General features: G+C 37.5%; 1 long non-coding RNA gene across 2 annotated transcripts in view; it reads right to left on the reverse strand.

The window, feature by feature from the left end:
* LOC106701302 (uncharacterized) overlaps positions 1-17,687 on the reverse strand; it is a 48,865-nt gene that overhangs the window by 18,753 nt on the left and 12,425 nt on the right. Inside the window, exon 3 of one of the 2 annotated variants that reach the window (XR_011463176.1) lies at positions 962-8,195. The exons of the other annotated variant lie outside the window; for it this stretch is intronic. This is a non-coding gene — a long non-coding RNA (uncharacterized lncRNA). Of the gene's footprint in view, positions 1-961; positions 8,196-17,687 lie in introns of those variants that run through there. 2 annotated transcript variants of the gene reach the window in all.

Here is a 17,687-nt window from a genome sequence, read left to right on the forward strand (position 1 = left end):
CTGAGATAGTTACTAAGGCTGGGACTTTCCCTAAACTCAGAGGGGGCCCAGAAGAATTTAGAACAATGACTGAAAGCATTTCTGATGTGGTCAGTCCTACCTCTGAGAGTGTGATTCAACTCCTGACAGTAAACTTGCTTTCCAACAGACTCATGTCCTCAACCTGAAGAGCCATCACACCCTTTAAAAAGCCTCTCAGTACCTGACAGCTTAGTTCCAAAAGAGAATTATTAAGTGCTTAGGAAATCCCTTACCCTAGATTGCCTCCCCTGGTGGCTCAAACAGTAAGGAAGCTGCCTGCAATGCAGGAGACCCGGGCTAGATACCTAGGTCAGGAAGATCCCCTGGAGAACAGGATGGCAACGTACTCCAATATTCTTGCCTGGAGAATTCCATGGACAGAGGAATCTGGCGGGCTATAGACTATGGGGTCGCAAAGAGTCAGACACAACTGAGCGACTAACACTTACTTACTTATCCTAGATTAAGCCTCACTATCAGTGATCCCCCATTTGGTATTGTTCTGGTCCAATGAGGAAATAGCCAATGTGGGTCATCTCTCAAGAGGGGTTTACCCTTCCTGTTTTCCCATTGAAGAATCCTAAACCATTCTGACTGCCTAATGAACTTGATATCCCACAGCCTAAAGTACCCAAATAACCCCTCTAAATTCCCAAATTTGTGTTTTTTGAGAATGGTTTTCATTTCTAAGAACGCTTACTACCTGCCAGTCTCTAAACACATTAGATACATTTACTCATTTAATACCCTCAATAACTATGTGAAGTAAGTACTATTAGTATCCACATTTTTATAGAAGATAAAACTAAAGAATATAGAGGTTAAATGACTTGTCCAGCTATGAAATGGCAGATCTAGGATTTGAAGCCAGGCAGTCTGGAATACTGCACCACCATGCTATCAAGTGGCAAATGTGGCACTGACGCATGCTTCACAGTAATGGAGCCCCTCCCTCAATATCATATAAACTCCAAGTCTTCAGAATATGTTATGTTTTTGGTATCTGTGATGCCTCTGGCCACATCTGGTAGCCAGTAAGTTTCTCCCTGATACCCAAATACACATACTTAGAAACAAAAACTATGCAAGGAAAAGAACACTTTTTTTGAAAGACACTATTATTTAATGTCCTCAGAGTGACAAGAAAAAAATACTGCATTCATGAAGCAAGATCAAGAAGCTATACAAAGAAACATTCAAAGAACAACAACGATGAAAAGCCCTTAGAGTTAAGCAACAATCAAAGAAAGATCTTCAAAACAGCCAGAGAAAAAGAACACCTGAAAAAAAAAGGCAAACTGACAGCAGACTTCTCAACAGCAACAGTGGAAACCAGAAGACAGTGCCACAGTATTTTATAAGTGTTAAGAGAAAAAGAGGTAATTCAGAATTGGGGACCCAGCAAAACCTATCTTTCAAGAAGAATAAAATATAATAAAGGCATTTACAGATAAATACAGATTCAGACAGCTTCCTGTTAAGAGATCTGCACTCAAGGATCTAAAGTATTTATTTCAAGAAGGAAACTTATCCCCAAAAAGGAGGTCTGAGGTTTAAGAAGGAGGGTGAGCAAATAAAATAGTAAATAATTATTTAAACACTGACTGCACAAAATAATATTGTTAATGTCCATCTAGTATACATGTTAATATCTTCCTTAGAAAAGAAAGAACTAAAATAGTAGACAAACATAACATGTAAATTGGGAGACATTAGTATTTGATAAAATCCTCGTATTGTTTGGGGTGGGGGATTATGATACTATTTAGACTTTACACTGAATATTTATGGTAAATTTTCTAGACTAACCACTAGAAAATCTCTGGAGGGACTAATCAAGAAAGAGAGAAAAGGCACAAAATAAATAATATGAACAACATAAAAGATAAAGCAGAAATTATACAACAAGAGGATACAATTAATTTGAGAACTTAGATGAACTGGACCAACTAATTTATTTACTGGATGAGCCCTCTAATAACTCTGACCAGACACATATGGTAGATGACCAAAGGTGCAAAAATCCTAAAGAATTTATTAGCAAAACAAATCTAGGAGGAGTAAAAAAAGATTTAACATAAGATGAAAATGTTGGGTTCATTCCAGAAATGCAAGAGCCAATTAACATTAGAAAGCTCCTGTAACAAGGCAGCCCTGTGGCTCTGAGGGTCCAGCTCAGTCCTCTTTGTTAGCCTCAGAGAGAGGGGGAAGCTAAAGGTAGGTCCCCTGGGGAGGGGGGAGTCTCTTGAGAGGGCAGGCTGGGGAGGGGTCCGAGGCTTGTGAAGGCTCCCACCTCGCATATATACCCTGTTACAAGAACATACTCTGAGGTAGGTGCAGTAACTTCATTTTACTAAGGCTTTTAAAAAGGTTAGGAAACTTGACCAAGGTCCCAGTGTTTGTAAGTAGTTGAGCTATAATCCAAATCCAGGTTGGTCTGGATCTTCAGCTCATGTTCTTAACCACTAGGCCATTCTCCCTTTAATACTGGTGTTCAGTAAATGGTGGTCAGGTGCCAAGTACCTCACATATGCTTTAATACCCACAACTATTCAAGGTGGGTATCCAACTCATTTTACTGATGAGTAAACTGACACTTAAAGAGAGGACAGGTGACATGGCTAAGGTCACACAACCAAGATATGGGGGCTCCATACTTTGAAACTGGGCTTGCCAGACTCTACAACTAACTTGTTCTAGATTATTAGAGGTATGAATTAATCCTAGAGGAGGTTAACCCTAACGTCCGAGAACAAGATAGGCAGGCCCTGTCCATTCCCTAAAAGATGAATAGTCTTTATGTCATGGTTGATATCAGGAGTCAGAAAAACTCCTCTCCACGAGATCTCTATACAAGTTGTTGAGGGAGACTCCATAACCTCCAGGACAGTGGGAATGACCCCAACCCCAGGGGAGGTACAAAGGAAGCAGGTAATATAAACACTATCATCTATTTAAGGAATACAGGAACGTTGGAAGCTGGTATGGACAAGTTTGAGGACAGTCGTGTCCAACCAACTTTTCATTACTTTTCTGGAGTTTACAGATTAGCATGTCAGAGGAGGGCACAAACTCCTCATGTCAGAATTTTGGTCTCCTAGAATGATCTCACAGAAAAAAAGGTGAACACTGAATGCAATTAGACTGGTGTACAGCACATTGTTTCCCATCTTTGGGCCTTTGCATGCTGTACCTTTTGCCTGGACTGCCTTCCTCTCCTCTTGCTAGTCATCTAGAAGATTCCTACTCATCTTTTTTAGAGTCAGTTCACGTACCACCTCTTCCAAGAAGCCTTCCTTGCTACCCTGAGCTGGGTTGTGTGTTTGATAGGGGCTCTCACAGTCTCTTGTATCGTCACAATTACTGCACTGACCACTGCTCTGAGTTGACGGTTCTGTGTCTGAGAACACGCCTGTTCGTCTCTGTGTCCTCAGTGTGGGACAGGAGGCCTGATACATACTAGGTGTCCAGTCAACTTTGCTGCAGTGAACTTATAACTAGTTGGCTGGTTAAAACCAGTGTGACAATGATTAATGAACTGATGTTGGCCCAGAGAGGGTGTCTCTAGGGGCATGCCACAGGGACCTGTGTGTATTGACAGCATTCTGATGAAATCAGTGGGTTACAAAAAGCCAGGGGAGTAGGCCACACATTAAACAGAATTAGTATCTAAACAGTCATGGGTAGACAGAAACACTGGAGCCATGCTGGCCCACAAGGGGGTTAGGGGAAAAGCCAGGATTAAAACCTCACAACCTGTTGTAGCCTTTACAATGGAAAAAAATTTTCTGAACTGAAACTTACCTCCCTGAAGTGTCCACCATTATGACAGCACTTACTATGTTCCAGGCTTTATACCAGCTGCTGTACCACCACCCCCAACCTAAATACTACAGAAAAAGTCTAATGGGGGTGATCTGCTTGGCCTGGGGACCAAGAAACAGTTTCTCACAGGCTGGAGAAAGGAGGATCCTAGCTGGGACCAAAAGGCCTAATGAGAGCAGCGGCTTTGGTTTTCACCAAGTAAACAGGTAGGCATGACAACACAGCAGTCTGAGGGCTGTTTGAGAAAGAGGCTGGTTCACCTTCAAGAGCCCAGGGTACAGAGCCAGTCATAAAGATGGGGTCTTGTTACTACCCTATCAACTCTGAACCTGCTTCTCAAAAGAATCCAGAAGCTATCCTCACTGCTTTTTTACAGCCCCTATCCTTCTGAACAATGACACTCTAGCTCCTCTGCATGGCACGAAAGGCCTTCATGCCTAGTTGAGTTCTCAATGCGTTTCTCCCTCTATCCTCCACATTAACTCATTCATTAATTCACTCAGTTTATTCCAAAAATATTTATTGAGTGTCTATTAAATATGACTATGCACTGTTCTTAGCACTAGAGAGACAACTATGGACAAAACAAGAGTCCTTGCTTTGTGAAGTTTACAGTCTATTGTGGAGAGACAAACACTGATCACAGTAAATAAATACAATATATCAGGTGGTCATCAGTGATTTGTAGAAAAATATAACATAGAGAAGGATAAGGGTATAGAAAGTGCTGGTGAATGGGGCTATTTTAGATATATCAGTCAGGGAATGCTTCTCTAGGGAGGTGACATTTGAGCATACTGGAAGTGACTGGGTAAGTCATCAGATTATCTGGGAAGAAGCATATTCTAGATGTGAGACTAGCAAGTATAAAGGGTCTGAAGTTGGGAGGGCGGGGGTATCTGACAGGCTTAAGGAACACAATGTGGTTGGAGAACAGTGAGTAACGGGGAGAGTGGAAGATCAGAGAGGTGATGGGGACCAGGTTGTGTAAAGACTTTTGGGCCATGGTGAGGGCTTTGGCTTTTATTCTAAGGGAGCTGGGAGCTATGGGAGAAATTTGAGCAAAGGAGGGACATGATCTGATATGAAATTTAAAAGAATATCAGAGAAGAACTAGTAATGGTATTAGAACACTGGGCAAAAGAAAAAAAAATCCAGTTACTAAGAAAACAAAAAGGCATACAACAGAGGATATGTAATCCAACTGTACTATGTAGTTGGATGTGAACAATATTTATAACACCATACTTAGAGAGACAATGATTACTGGTTGAATAATAATTGTATAAAATGTTTAAAGAAATAATAAATGCAATCACAAACATGAGCAAGCAACAAGAGATTAGGGATGACTGGGAAGATTAGAAAGTGAAATACATGAAGTTTGTATAAGTGAAAAAACATAATTCTTGAAATAAAAAACTCAGTGGACAGATTAAACAGCAGATCAGACACAGTTGAAGAGAGAATCAATAAGCTGAAAGACATAGCTGAAGAAATTGCCTAGAATGAAGTTCAGGAAGACAAGATAATAGAAAACATCAATGAGACATTATGAGATATGGAAGATAGAATGAGGAGGTCCAAAATATGACCAACTGAATTCTGAGAAAGAAAATATAGAAAGAATGGAAGATAGGCAATATTTGAAGAGACAATGGCTGAGAATTTCCCAGAAATTATGAAAAACATAAACCCAGAGGCATGAAGAACATCTCCAAAGTATAATACTAAAAAAGAAATACATATGTAAACACTGATAGAATGAAACTGCAGAATCCCCTGAATAACCACCCCCCAAGAAAAGAGAAAAAATAGCAATTAGACAGATAGTGGACTTCTAATATTACCTATAACAAACTATGTTTTAAGAATGAGAATAAACAAATTCACATATAATAAAGACTAGGAGAATTTAACACCAACAGACATGTACTGTAAGAGCAGTTAAACACTGTAATCATAATGAAGGAAAATGATCCCAGAATGATGTCTGAGATGCAAGAATGTACGCATGTAAATCCAAACACATACTATCTAGGTAAAATATACTAATGATGTTATATTAGTGAGGTTAGGGGAGAAAAAGGAACAAACAAACATACTCAAAAAAATAACATGTAGTTACGACAGGAATAACTAGAGTTGAAGGCTTCAAAGGTTCCTGAATTCTTCAAGAGGGAGGTTAAAATACTGTTCAACTTTAAACCTTGTAAGTTAAACATGTATGGTAAAATTTCAAGGATAACCACAGAAAGAATGGGAAAAAAATTGGCAAATTCCAAAGAGTAGGAAGGAAAAAATTAATCAAAAAAGCAAACAAACAAATTTCAAAACTATAAAAGCAGGCAAAAAAAAAGAGAAAAATGAAGCATCAAAAGGCTGGTAGTAGGAAATAGAGGTTAAAAAGTATGGTGGCAGAAACAAGTCAAAATATATCACAATAAATGTAAACAGACTAAAGTCATCATTAAAAAAGAGATCATTAGATTAGACTTTTTAAAAGGTCCAACTATATGCTATTCCCAAGAGATATAATTACAGTATAAAGGCATGAAAATGTTGAAGAGTAAAAGGATGGAAAATTATATAACACACAAATCCTAACAAGAAGAAAAATTTGTGTTGCTATATTAATGCAAGATAAAACAGACAGGAAGAATGCATCATCAGGAATAGAGAGGGTCATTACATGCTTACCAGGAATATATAACAATTCTTAATTTGAATATTCCTAATAAAATACTCTCAAAAATAAAGGAAAAAGAACTACAAGGAGAAATAAACAAATCACCATCATAACTGCATATTAATATACCTTACAATTATTGGTATATTATTATCCAAAATTCAGTTTATATATAGAAAATGTGAACAATACAATGAACAAATTTGATAACAGACTTATATAGAACTCTGTATTCAACAATTAGAGAACATACAGTCTTATAAAGCACATAGGAGACATTCAAAAATATTGATCACTAATAAGCCATAAAACAAGTCTCAATAAATATCAGTTTTTAATCACACAGATCACATCCTCTGACTATAATGCAATTAAGACAGACTTCAGTAACACAGAGATAAATTTTAAAATCTCCAAATATTTAGAAACACACTTCTATATAACTCGCAAGTCAAAGAAGTAACCATGATGGAAATGCTGAAGTACTTGGAACCAAACAGTAACAAAATATGACATGTTTGAACCTGTAGAAAAGCAGTAGTTAGAAGGAAAGTTATGTCCTTAAATGTGCAAATAAGAAAACAAGAAAGGCTGAAAATTAATGAGCTCAGTGTCAAATTTAAGAAATTAGAAAAATAACAACAAAATAAATCCAAAAAATGTGGAAGGAAGGAGATCAAAAAAGATAAGAGCAGAAATTAAAGAAATAGAAAACAAAGACAAAATAGAGAGAAGCAACAAAGCCAAAAGCTGGTTCTTTGAAAAGACTAATAAAATAGACAAACCTCTGGTGAGATTGATCAAGAAAAAAAGTGAGAAGGCACAAATTACCAATATTAGCAATGAAAAAGGAGACATAACTACAGATTGTATACAGCAGAAAATAAAAAAATAAGGAAACTTTATGCCAGTAAACTTGAGAAGGCAGACAAAATGGACCAATTCCCAGAAAACTATAACTTAGCAGAATTGATTCAAGACGAAAAAGAAATCCTGACTAGTCCTGTATTAAATGAAGCAATAGATACAACTCTTTCTACTAAAAAACAAACACAAGAACAAAAAATAACAGGAGACAATTTCCCAGTTGATAAGTGGATGACAGGTAGGTGAAAAAATACTAATCCCCTTAGACCTGGAGTGTCCACACAGGACCTAAGGCAGTGGAGACCCTAGGCAGGCCACTTCTCTCTATGGGCAGCCTCCTGTTGAGATCCTTAGAGGGTGGCCCTTAGTGAAATGGGGTCTGACAAATCCCTTTGCAGTCCCTAAAGGTGGTGAGCATGAATGACTAACATCCAGCACTCAGTTATAGCACTGCGCTAAGCGGGGCCAATGAGGAGCTCTAAGACTTGGACAGCCTCTTCAGTAGCCAGCTTCTGTAGTCTTCTGCTCACTGAGGACAAGGGGCCCGTGGAGCTGCTGGAGAAGTCTGTGTTCCAGTTGCCAAGAAATACCACACACGACCCAAGTTGTGACTGGATGGGGTGGGGCTGGGTGCAGGGAGGCCAAGCAGAGGCTTCTGGAGAATGTAGCTCCAAGGAGAAGCCCTGAAACTGTCTTCACGATATCAGATACTTCTATCCGTTTGAAGCTGATGAGCCCTTTTAATGGTGTCCAAGCTAGCTGCAGGGTGATGGTTCTAACAATGATGCATGTTCTGCAAATAAGAGCTTCATCATTATTTTGAAACAGTTAATACAAAAGAGTTCAATTGGATCTGAAATCTAATCACATTATCACAAGAAATTTTTAAAAATATATTTGTCAGTGAAACAAAAGCTGTTAGATATCATTTCACTTGTTAAACATTTTTAAACAACTTAGAAGTTGGTTTTAAATACTTTATCACCTAATTGTACAAAAAAAGATTTTTACTGATGGTGACTGTTAAGAATTTGAAGAATACTTTATTAAAAAGTCTTGATCAGGATTTGTGTGTAGCCATTTCAAGCATAAAACTTGATATAAAATAAACATGTTAAGGAAGCAAATTTCAAGTTTTAAATTAAAAATTTTGAAAATATTTAAAGTTTAATATTAAAGTTTAATATTCACTCAATATTAAAAATGAAAACATCAGACCAAGGTGGTTTCACAGGAGAATTCTACCAAACAGATCATTCCAATAGCATCTTCCAGAATATTGTAAACGAGGGAACACTGACTCATTCTATGATGCAAGCAGGACTTGATGCCAAAAGCAAATAAAAACAGCCTGAGAAAGGAAAATCAAAGACTGGTTTAACTCATGAACACAGATACAGAAATCCTAAACAAAATATTAACAAACTGAATCTAGTATCATATAAAAAGGAAACGATCATAACCAAGTTGTATTTACACCAGAAATGCAAATGTAGTCTAACATGTGGAAAATCTATAAATGTCATTTATCACATCATCAGATTATTGGAGGGAAAAAATATAATCATCCTAAGAAACAGAAAATGTATTAGATAAAGAATACAATACCCTTTCATGATTTAAAAACAATAAGAAAAACTTCTTATCATAGATGAATAGTATGCTGCTGCTGCTGCTGCTGCTAAGTCGCTTCAGTCGTGTTCAACTCTGTGCGACCCCATAGACGGCAGACCACCAGGCTCCCCCGTCCCTGGGATTTTCCAAGCAAGAGTACTGGAGTGGGGTGCCATTTCCTTCTCCAATGCATGAAAGTGAAAAGTGGAAGTGAAGTCGCACAGTCATGTACGACTCTTCGCGACCCCATGGACTGCAGCCTACCAGGCTCCTCCGTCCATGGGATTTTCCAAGCAAGAGTACTGGAGTGGGGTGCCATTGCCTTCTCTGAGATGAACAGTATAGAACTTGTTTAATCTGATAAAACCTGTAGGAATCTACAGCAAATATCATTCTTACTATGGAAAAGTCAGTGTTGTTTCCTCTAAAATATCCAACAAGTTAAGAAAGCCCACGACCATCTTTTCTATTTGCCATTGTACTGGCGGTCCTGGGCATCTCAGTAACACACAAAAAATAAAAGCATGAAGATTGGAAAGGAAAAAACAAAACTGTCATTATTAATAGCTGATATGGCAGTCAACATAGAAAACACAAAAGAATATATAGACATCTCAAAAGGAAGCAGGGTTCTTTGAGAAATGGTCAATTCTGGGGTTGGGGTTGGGGCAGGAAGATAAAAGACAAGTAGAGAGTATTTTGTAGAGCTGGCAAATAAGGAAGTACTTAAAAACAAAAGGATGGGGGCCATGTCAAAGGAACACAGAAGCCAAACTAAGAGCCTCCAGTAGCTAAAGCTGGAACAATATGAGCCACAGGACAAATAACAGTATTGGATTTATAACTCAAATTATTAAACAAATATATATCAGTTCATACTGACATAAGCAAGCAACTGAATAAATAAGTAAGCAAACAAATAAAGGAGAAGAAATAAATCTTTTTTATAGAAGAATTCCAGATACTATATGTAATTACACCCCCTTCCAGAGGTGGAGCTTTATTCCCTTCTCCTTGATGGTGAGCTAAATTCTTTCAAAGAAAAGACAGTGAAAAGGGAAAAAAATAGCAGCTTTATAGTGGAGAAATCTGGCAAACACTACCTTAACTAAGTGGTGAAAGTCAACCTCATCAGGGATGTCATAGGGATATCACATACTCCTGATATGATGCGATGGAAATGGCACTTGAACTCCGTGGTATTCTTTCCAAGACCAACCCCAGTCTAATTATGAGGAAAACTTCAGACAAATCCAAATTGAGGGACATTCTATAGTACATCTCAAAACTGTTAAGGTTATAAAAAACAAGGAGACTAAGAAACTATCATAGACCAGAAGACACAAGAGAGACATGACAACTTAAATGCATTGTGGTATTTGGAATTGGATCCTAGAACAGAAAAAGGACAATAGTGAGAAGACTATATAAAGTCTGAAGTTTAGTTAATAGTCATATACCAATGTTGTTTTCTTAGTTTTGATAAGCATATCACGGTGAAGAGTATACAGGAACTCTCCATACTGTTTCTTTATTTACTTTTCTATAAATAAAATTCTTCCAAAATTAAAAGTTTGCTAAAGGTAATGAAAGTTTAGCAAGATGAATGGCTATAACAACAATATAAAAAATCAACTTCATTTCTATACACCTGCAAAAGAGATAAAACATATTAAATAACACAATCTCATTTATAGCAGCAGATTAGAAATGAGATTTATAAACAGATCTCATCTATAAAAGTCATAAATAACAAGGAAAAAAACATACAAAATATGCAAAAACCTATGTAGAAAATTATAAAGCTCTACTAAGACATTCAACAATTTATTTAAAATGAAAGGATATATCATGTGTAGAGCCAGGAAGAGTCACCATGATAAACACAGCAATTTTCTTCAAACTGATCTATAGATTTACTCCAATTCCAATGTTTTTGTAGAACATGACAAGCTCATTCTGAAATGTGTTTGAAATAACAAAGGGCCAAGAATATATACTACTACTAAAGAAAAATAGGATGGGAAAATTTTGTTCCATTAAATACCAAGACTCTTTATGAAGCTAAATAATTAAAGGTAGTGTAGTACTGATTCAGGGGCAAAAAGTCGGCCAATATCAGGGATCCCAGAAACAGACCTACACAAATATGAAACTTGGATGCATGACAGAAGTGGCACTTCAGATCATATCCATGGGGGCAATAACACAACTGGCTTTCTGCCCTATGACTCGTATCACACAAAAATCGACTCCAGTTAGATTGAGGACTTAAAAGTGAAAGGTAAACCTTTAACTTTTTATTAGAAGAAAATAAAGAATATCTTTATGACCACAGGTTAGGGAAGACAATACACAAAAAGAACTGGCTACAGAGAAAAAGTTGAATTGTTTAACTCACTTAAAATTAGGAATTTCTACTCATGCAAAGACACCATAAAGAAAAAAAACAAGGCCACAAACTGAGAGAAGATATTCAAAACATGTAACTGACAAATGATGAGTAGTATCCATGGAATTCTCCAGGCCAGAATACTGGAGTGGGTAGCCTTTCCCTTCTCCAGGGGATCTTCCCAACCCAGGGATTGAACCCAGGTCTCCTGCATTGCAGGTGGATTCTTTACCAGCTGAGCCACAAGGGAAGCCCAAGAATACTGGAGTGGGTAGCCTATCCCTTCTCCAGCGGATCTTCCCAACCCACGGATCTAACCGGGATCTCCTGCATTGCAGGTGGATTCTTTACCAGCTGAGCTATGAGGGAAGCCAAATAGCTAAGACTTTTCTGTTATTCAATAAAAATGATAAAAATATCCATTTTTTAAATGGGCAAAAGATATTAACAGTCGTTGCAGAGATGAAACATGTATGACCAATAAACATGAAAAAGTGCTCTACCACATTAGTAATTTGAAAAATGCTAATTATGTCCACAAAGACTCACTATAATGACAAAAATTTAAAAGTGGGACAATATCAAGTATTGATAGGGTGTGTGTGAATGAATGGGACCTCTTATAAATTGCTGAAAGGTGTGTAAATTGGTAATAACAGTTTAAAATACATTTTGGCATAATCTTGTCAAGATGATTGTTTATAGGTCTTATTAACCAGAAATTCCATACATAGGTATATGACTTGGAAAAGTGAGTGTGCAAGTGTACCAGGAGACATGTACAAGAATGTTCATACTAGCACTTTCTATAAGAGCAAAAGCTAGAAATGATCCAAATGCCCCTCAACATGTAAATGGATGAATAGTTTGTTTTGGGGTTACCCAATGAAATATTATACAGCATTGAGAATGAACAAGTTACAGCTACATGCAAAACAGGTGAATCTTGGAAATGCAATAGTAAGGGAAAAAAGTAAGTCACAGAAGACCACACATAGTATGATACTAGTTTTTTACGGATCTCACAGCCAAGCCAAATGAACAACATATTGGTTACACATCTCCAAAAATATGAATAAAAAATAAAAAAGAGGGAGATGGTAGGGAGGTTCAAAAGGAAGGGGATATATGTATACCTATGGCTGATTCATGTTGAGGTTTGACAGAAAACAATAAAATTCTGTAAAACAATTATCCTTCAATAAAAAATAAATAAAAAAAAATAAAGAGCAAGGGAATGTTAAATATAAGACTTAGGAGAATGGTAATTTCTGGCAGAGGGTGGGAAACGGGACAGAAAATGACACAGGGATAAATGCTATCATTAATGTTGTTCTTGGGTGGAGGTGGAGTTCCTGGGTTTTCATTATTATTGTTATCTTTCTAATTCATGTACATAATGTATATATTCTTTTATTATATGTCTAAGATATTTTATAAGAACAAACACAGAATGGGAAAAGAGTAGGAAGAAATGAGTAGGAAGAATGATTTCTCTTTTGAAGAGTTTTGTTGTTAGAGAAATAGAAAACTAAATTCATATTTACAAGGGGATGTGGGACAAAGAGAGTTTTACATTTTTTAAAGATGGGAGCAACAGGAGATCGATGTAATGGCAGTGAGGACACTGATAAGCCAGCTATTCCTCTTAAACAATGAAAATATGGGCAAACCAATCAGTTCAAAACTCTGGCAATTAACAAGGGCATAAAATGAAGTGAAAATAATTGATCCAAAAGAAACAACTAAATCATGGCAAGATAGCAGGTTCTGTGTAACATTTTTGTGTGTGTGACACTTTAATTTGTGACTATTTCTATGCCCCCTCCCTCTCCAGCTAAGTGGTTCAGTACCCAAAGGTGAATAAATTTCAGAAAACATAGATGCCTTGGGCGGGAATTTAAAAGGAAATCATGGAGAATGAGACAACTATAGAGAACTTTGAAAAGCTCTGACATATTCCAGGGAATCTAAAGAACTGTCCACAAGAAAGCCAGGAAAGGAGAGGGCCGAAGTCATGACTTCTGGCTGACTGTGAGGCTCTGTGTAAACAGAAAGTGAGAACTCAGGTTACCTTGCAATCTGGCTGAAATTTGAAGGCATACCTTCTCACACAGATCTCCTTGGCAGAGGGTGGAAGATATATAGACAAGACATTTAAGGAAATCTGACCAATCACTGGCTGACCACCAAATTATACTTACCAGGTGTGACCCCTAGGAATCCAGGTTTAAAAATAAAAACAATAATAATTTAAAAAAAGCTAGCAGAGAACTCAGAGGCCACATAATGCAGGGAATATACAATCCACAGAATTAGTCAAGAAAAGTTGCCAAATGAATGACAACAAGAAAAACAACAACAACCACACAACACATGTGCACACACGCGCACACACACACCGGAACAATAAACCTTGAGGGTGGAAGAGTTTGATACTAGAATTTTTAGAGTAGAATATCTAAAATGTCCAATTGTTGACAAGAAATTAGGAGACATACAAAGAAACAGCACAGTATGTTATATATACAGGGAAAAATGCAGCCAAAAGAACATGTCCCTGAGGGGGCCAATGTTTGGGACTAAATAGACAAAGACTTTAAATAAACTATTATAAATATTTTTTGAAGAACTAAAGGAAACCATATCTAAAGAAGGAAAGTGTGAGAAGACTGTCTCACCAAATAGAGAATATCAATAAAGAGATAGAAATCATTTAAAAAATCAAATAGAAAATCTGGACTTGAGGAGCTTCCCTGGTGACTTCAGTGTAAAGAATCTTCCTGCCAATTCATGAGACACAGTTAGATCCCTAGTCCGGGAAGATCCCACATGCCACGTGGCAACTAGGCCCATTTGCTACAAACTGCTGAGCCTGTGTTCTAGAGCCAGTTCCCTGAAACAAGAAAAACCACTGCAACGAGAAGCCCGTGTACTGCAACTAGAGAAAGCAAAGAGTAGCCCCCACTTGCTGCTAGAGAACACCCACACACAGCAACGAAGATCCAGCACAGCCAAAAAAAAATATATACATAAATAATTTTTTTTAAAAGAAAAAAAGTCTGGAGTTGAAAGGTACAGTAACTGAAATAAAAATTTCACTTAGAGGGGCTCAACAATACATTGAGCTGGCAGAAGAGGGAAAGGATAACTGATAGGTCAAATAGAGATTATCCATTTTTGAAAAGCAGAAAGAAAAAAGAATGGAAAAAAAAGAAACAACGTCACACACCCGTGGGACACCATCAAGTGTACCAGCATACACACAGTGGGAGTCTTGGAAGGAAAAGAGGATGAGAAAGGGGCCAAAACATCACAAATTTGAAAGATATCAATCTATATGTTCAAGAAGCTCAAGTAGAATAAACTTGAAGAGATCCACACTTAGACACATACAGAAACTGATGAAAGTCAAAGACAAGAGAATCTTGAATGTAGCAAGAGAAAAATGACTTAATGTATATAAGGGATACTCAATAAGATTAATAGCTGATTTATCATTAGCAACCATGGAGGCCAGAAGACAGTATAATGACATCTTCAAAATGTTGAAAGAAACAGATGGAGAATTCTTTATCTAGCTAAACTGTCCATCAAACATGAAAAAAAGTTATAAACAAAAACTGAAAGAATTTGTTACTAGTAGACTTATCCTACAAGAAATACTAATTTAAAGCTGAAATGAAAGCACACTAAATGTTAATTTGAAGGTAACTACACAGGTATTATGACAGAAAGTATTTTTGTTTGTAACACTTTTATTTTCCTATCTGTTTTAAAAGACAACTACAAAAGACAAAGACAACTACATAGACCAATAATAATAAAACTGTGTTGGCAGGCTTATAGTGTATAAAGAGGTAATTTGTACGATAATGATACTATGAAGGAGGGAAGAGGAAACAGAGGTACACTGCTGCTGCTGCTAAGTCACTTCAGTCGTGTCCGACTCTGTGTGACCCCATAGACGGCAGCCCACCAGGCTCCCCCGTCCCTGGGATTCTCCAGGCAGGAACACTGGAGTGGGTTGCCATTTCCTTCTCCAATGCATGAAAGTGAAAAGTGAAAGTGAAGTCACTGAGTCGTGTCCGACTCTACCAGGCTCTCTGTCCATGGGATTTTCCAGGCAAGAGTACTGGAGTGGGATGCCACTGCCTTCTCCGAGAGGTAAACTAGAGCAAAGCTTTTACATACTAATGAAATTAAGTTAGAATTAACCCAAAGTAGATTGTTTCAAGTTAAGACGTAATCCTCAGGGCAACAACTAAGAACTTAACTCAAAAATAAATAGTTAACAAGGAAATTAAAAATTTATAATAGAAAATGTCTACTAGATACATAAGAAGAGAGGCACTGAAGAACAAGGGAACAGAAAAGACATAAGACATACACAAAGCAAGTATCAATCCTTCACAAACTCTTCTAAAAAACAGGAGGAAACACTTCCCAATTCGTTTTATACAACCTGTATTATCCTGACACCAAAATCAAACAAAAACAAGAAAATTACAGACCAATATCCCTTATGAATACAGATGTAAAAATCCTCAACCAAACACTACCAAACCAAGTTCAGTTACATATAAAAAGTGTTAAATAAAATGACCAATTAGGATTTATTTCAGGAATGCAAAGTTAAGTTTACTACCTGAAAATTAATCAATGTAATGTAACATGTTAGTAGGACAAACATAAACTCCACAGGAACATCTCAGTAGATGCAGAAAAAGCATTTGACAAAATCCAACATCCATTTGGATCATTTACAGAATGATCTCTGTTCATTTCCTAGGCAAACCATTCAATATCACGGCAATCCAAGTCTATGCTCCGACCAATAATGCTGAAGAAGCTGAAGTTGAACGGTTGTATGAAGACATACAAGACCTTTTAGAACTAACACCCAAAAAAAGATGTCCTTTTCGTTATAGGGGACTGGAATGCAAAAGGAGGAAGTCAGGAAACACCTGGAGTAACAGGCAAATTTGGCCTTGGAATACGGAATGAAGCAGGGCAAAGACTAATAGAGTTCTGCCAAGAGAACGCACTGGTCATAGCAAACACCCTGTTCCAACAACACAAGAGAAGACTCTACACATGGACATCACCAGATGGGCACACTGAAATCAGACTGATTATATTCTTTGCAGCCAAAGATGGAGAAAATCTATACAGTCAGCAAAAACAAGACCAGGAGCTGACTGTGGCTCAGATCATGAACTCCTTTATTGCCAAATTCAGACTTGAAGAAAGTGGGGAAAACCACTAGACCATTCAGGTATGATCTAAATCAAATCCCTTATGATTATACAGTGGATGTGACAAATAGATTTAAGGGCCTAGATCTGATAGATAGAGTGCCTGATGAACTATGGATGGAGGTTTGTGACATTGTACAGGAGACAGGGATCAAGACCATCCCCAGGGAAAAGGAATGCAAAAAGCAAAATGGCTGTCTGAGGAGGCCTTACAAATAGCTGTGAAAAGAAGAGAAGCAAAAAGCAAAGGAGAAAAGGAAAGATATACCCATTTTAATGCAGAGTTCCAAAGAATAGCAAGGAGAAATAAGAAAGCCTTTCTCAGCTATCAATGCAAAGAAATAGAGGAAAACAATAGAATGGGAAAGACTAGAGATCTCTTCAAGAAAATTAAGAGATACCAAGGGAACATTTCATGCAAAGATGGGCTCGATAAAGGACAGAAATGGTATGGACCTAACAGAAGCAGAAGATATTAAGAAGAGTAGGCAAGAATACAGAAGAACTGTACAAAAAAGATCTTCATGACCCAGTTAATTGCGATGGTGTGATCACTCACCTAGAGCCAGACATCCTGGAATGTGAAGTCAAGCGGGCCTTAGGAAGCATCACTACGAACAAAGCTAGTGGAGGTGATGGAATTCCAGTTGAGCTATTTCAAATCCTAAAAGATGATGCTGTGAAAGTGCTGCACTCAATGTGCCAGCAAATTTGGAAGACTCAGCAGTGGCCACAGGACTGGAAAAGGTCAGTTTTCATTCCAATCCCAAAGAAACGCAATGCCAAAGAATGCTCAAACTACTGCACAATTGCACTCATCTCACATGCTAGTAAAGTAATGCTCAAAGTTCTCCAAGCCAGGCTTCAGCAATACGTGAACCGTGAACTTCCAGATGTTCAAGCTGGTTTTAGAAAAGGCAGAGGAACCAGAGATCAAATTGTCAACATCCGATGGATATTCGAAAAAGCAAGAGAGTTCCAGAAAAACATCTATTTCTGCTTTATTGACTATGCCAAAGCC

This window comes from Bos mutus, chromosome X (assembly GCF_027580195.1).
Source record: "Bos mutus isolate GX-2022 chromosome X, NWIPB_WYAK_1.1, whole genome shotgun sequence".
NCBI lineage: Eukaryota > Metazoa > Chordata > Mammalia > Artiodactyla > Bovidae > Bos > Bos mutus.